Genomic DNA, 3,856 nt, shown 5'->3' on the forward strand with positions numbered 1-3,856 from the left:
GGAAAAAAGCCTATATTCGTTTAAGTAAAAGCCTATATTCGTTTAATTAAGAAGACTAATAATGTACGTTAGGTATTTTGCCTAATCGCCAAAAGTTTTCAATTTCTTTTCCAATGAAAAGGTTTTCAATTCACCTATTAAAAATTATAAATGAATGCTAAGACATTTATTTTTCATAAATATATTTATAATGTATATTCAAATGAATTTTTACCTTTTAAAGTTATAAATTATTATGTTCAATAAAAATACTACTAAATATGAGTAAGTATTTTACTATATGTGACATCATCGCTTAATTTAAAAATACAACTTAGGGGCAAAATTGCCTATTAGGAGCTGAGCGGAGTCAAGTGTTTGAAAGGTTCAATTGAATCTATTTATCATGCAGTATCTATATTTTTTTGTGTGTGTGGATACATATATAAATATATATGTGTGTATGTGTATATATGTGTGTGTAATAACTAACTATTGTGTGCTCTTTGTTGTCAACAATCAACATTGATGTATTGGCATATGTCGTCAACAATCAACATTGATGTATTGGCATATGTCATCAAAACTCCGAAGCTAGGCATTCTTGTATGAGAGAAGTACTAGGATACGTGACTCCCTAAGACATTCTCGCGTTGCATAATCACTAAAACATGCAGTGTGATGATTTGATTTTCTTACCCTTAACAAGAGGTCTCGAGTCCAAGACACATGAATGAAGAACCTTCTAATAAGGAGCGTTTAACCCGGGTAACCCCCTACCCCTAGTATCTGGATTAGTCAAACTAATGGGCTCTGAATATCAATTAGCTAAACCAGGGAAAAACACTTATGAATAGGCTAACATTTTTATCAGCAAAATGACGAGAACTGATATTGCTGCAACAAGAATTTTACATTTCAACTAGTACAAATTGTGCTCCAAATGCATTTTATCCCACATACCTAGCTTAACTTCAAATTGTGAAAGGAACATGGAGAGATCTTTGGGGTGGATTAACAACGATGGTGTTAGTTTTACCATTACCCTGTTGCTTTTCGTTTCATCTTCAAAACACTTGATTTAAAGAGCATCTGATCTACCCCCTTGGTAACTCAAACCAGGGTGAAGGAAAACCAAAGAGCTACTAGAAACAGAAAAAAGCTAGCCAGCTAGGTAAACAACAAAGTTCGATATCCAGAAGGTGCCTAATGTTTACAGAAGTTGCCGCCTGACTGGAACTTAAGTAGCCTTCTGAAAATGCTGGGTTAATAGCCTCGCAATCTCTAGAAAACCAACTTTGTCCTTGCCATCAAATATCATCTTCAACTTTTCGTCACAATGTATCTCTCTCTTGTTTGCAGGATTCTGCAAATAGCAAAGTTACAAGCACCGCGTCAGGAATTAAACCAAAGGGAGGTGATTAACATTTACTTCAGCTGAAACAAGAAAACCATTGCACCAAAAAGGAAAAAACTGGAAACAAAAATAATTAGCAGTGATCAAATTGACAAACTCAATTTCTTCTTGTACACATCAGAAATCTCTTGGTCATTGAGTTGAGTCATAGACAAGAGAGATCAACTCCCAAACGCCAAATGTTTTTTATAATGGTGGTGATTGGGGCAGCTTACGCAAATTCCACTTGATACCTGCAATCTCCCACATGCACAGATACTGGATAACTCTGTCAACCAAGGCTCAGACAAATGGAAAGAAATCACCTACTAGTATTTTTTGTCTCTGCTAGGATTTGAACTTTGGTCTCTCATGGCTTTCATCTACCTCATTGACCATTACGCCATACCCTTGGATGCAAATGCCAAACATAATTTCTTCATTTATTTTTGTACGGGTGAAAGGAGCAATTAAATAGTGAATACTTTGATGAACCATGGCAATCATCTGGTCATAAATGGAAGCGGGTGCCACGATTACAAAAATCCCTCTACAAGGTCATAGTGCACTGTTTTGCATTAACAGCCTACTGCAGGCCCCTGTAGGTAGGGATAGCAGATATGAAGTTTCCCAGTCACATGCAGCTAATAGCTATGACCTATGCACAGATTCCAAATTCAAAAAGTGGTGAAAAACTCTGTCCAGGCAATCCTGGCATTCCCGACAAGTAATTTCATCTCAAACAAGAAACTAAGAAACAAACTTTAGAAGCATAAGTGGACCTGTAGATAATCATAGTTGCCTTCATTGTGATTCCACTCATGCATCTAAGGAAGATCTCAGAATTACAACACTCAGAACTCTAATTTGTAACACTTTACCAATCTGATGCATAGCACACACCCTTGTAGCACTTATTTGGAAGCAGGCACTATACATCAGCTATGCTTCCACAGAATCAATAAACGCCAGCCATCGTATAACAGAATAGTAGCCAAAACCAATTGATGCCTACTGGACAACTAGTCCACTATTCCTCTGTCCACAAATAATGCAAGTTTTCATTATATCTAGCTAGACTATAAAATGCATAGCTAACAATGATTACCTCGGCAAAGACAATTAAGACAAAAATATTTGCAAAACAAGTACATAAGCACTAAATTTCACATTTGACCTTGTCATAGGCAAAATTTGGGAGAGAGGCATTGTTGAAAGACTGATTGAACTTCAGTGGTTGAAAAAGAAATGTTTATTTACACAAAATAGAAGTATAATGTCTTCATGGACCACCATAAATTTCTCTCAAGTTCATCCAAGTAATTAACAGGAGAAAAGAATCTCCAAAAGGATACAACATAAATGATTCGATTTGGAAACAATCAAAAATAAGAAGTTAAGGCAACCCAAGGGTGTGGTCTAGCGGTTAACGAAGTGGGAGGAGAACCATAAGGTATCGGTTTCAAATCTCAATGGGGGCAAAAAAAATAATAGTATGTAATTTCTTTCCGTCAGCCTAATCCTTGGTAGCGAAGTTGCCCGGTATCTATGTTGGTAAGAGGGAGAAGGAAAGCTGGCCCTAACACCACCATCATTAAGAGAGGAAAAAGAAAAGTTTTGAGTAAAAATATCTATTACCATGCTCTACTAACAAAAAGTATTAAAAAAGAAAACGAATACTAAATGAGATCATTAACATAAAGGCTCATAAAGTTTACTAATGAACTGCGAAAGAATGAAGTGATATTGAGCAAAAGGAAACGGACCTGAAGATTATGGGTTTTAATGTATTCCCAAACTTTTTTGACAGCATCAGTGCGGGAGGCTTCAGAATTACCTAAGAACTTTCCGAGAGCAGGGGAAACTGGTTGCGGCTTCAGTATTCCATTGGGCCGACCTCTGCTCTTCGTCACCGTAGCTGTAGTTGTGGTTGTGGTTGTGGATGCGGAAGTCTTAGCAGCACCACAAAGAGCTCGACAGCAGTTACCGAAGATCCGAGTTGATGATGCCATTGATTTATTTTGGATTTTCGTAAAACCCTAGGACTGAGATCAATGGAGGTTTTTTGGAGAGAATGGCAAAGTCGTAGTTTTGTTGGTTTTACTGAGGCACTTGGGGGTTATTGGGGGGAAATTTTTAGGTTCTTCCTCCTCTCAAATATGGTAACCGAGTTGGAAAAAAGTGGTAAAAAAGATTTCTCAATGTTGTGGAAGAATAGAAGACACATTTTGTGGTTAATAAAAAACGTGTAATTAAAGGAGTTGGGGTCAGATTAAGAATAATAAAAGTTATGGGTAATATTAAAATGTTCAAAAATCATATTTTGTTATAAAATAAAGATTATAAAGTAAAGACAAGTATAGAGAGAAACTGATACATTATTAGAATTCAAACTGATGTACATAATGAACTGAAATCTCTTCTATTTATAGAAGAAAGGAAGTTGTTGTGAAAGCTGCTACTATATCAGATATGGATAAT

At 36.2% G+C, this 3,856-nt stretch overlaps 1 non-coding gene across 1 annotated transcript; it reads right to left on the reverse strand.

The window, feature by feature from the left end:
* Positions 1-826: 826 nt before the first annotated feature.
* On the reverse strand, positions 827-3,485 carry LOC107760628 (uncharacterized). Its single transcript, XR_012709313.1, has 2 exons — positions 3,142-3,485; positions 827-1,345 (listed from the first exon to the last, which is right to left on the reverse strand). It is a non-coding gene; the product is annotated as an uncharacterized LOC107760628 (transcript).
* Between the last annotated feature and the right edge of the window lie 371 nt (positions 3,486-3,856).

Source organism: Nicotiana tabacum, chromosome 1 (genome assembly GCF_000715075.1).
Source record: "Nicotiana tabacum cultivar K326 chromosome 1, ASM71507v2, whole genome shotgun sequence".
Lineage (NCBI taxonomy): Eukaryota > Viridiplantae > Streptophyta > Magnoliopsida > Solanales > Solanaceae > Nicotiana > Nicotiana tabacum.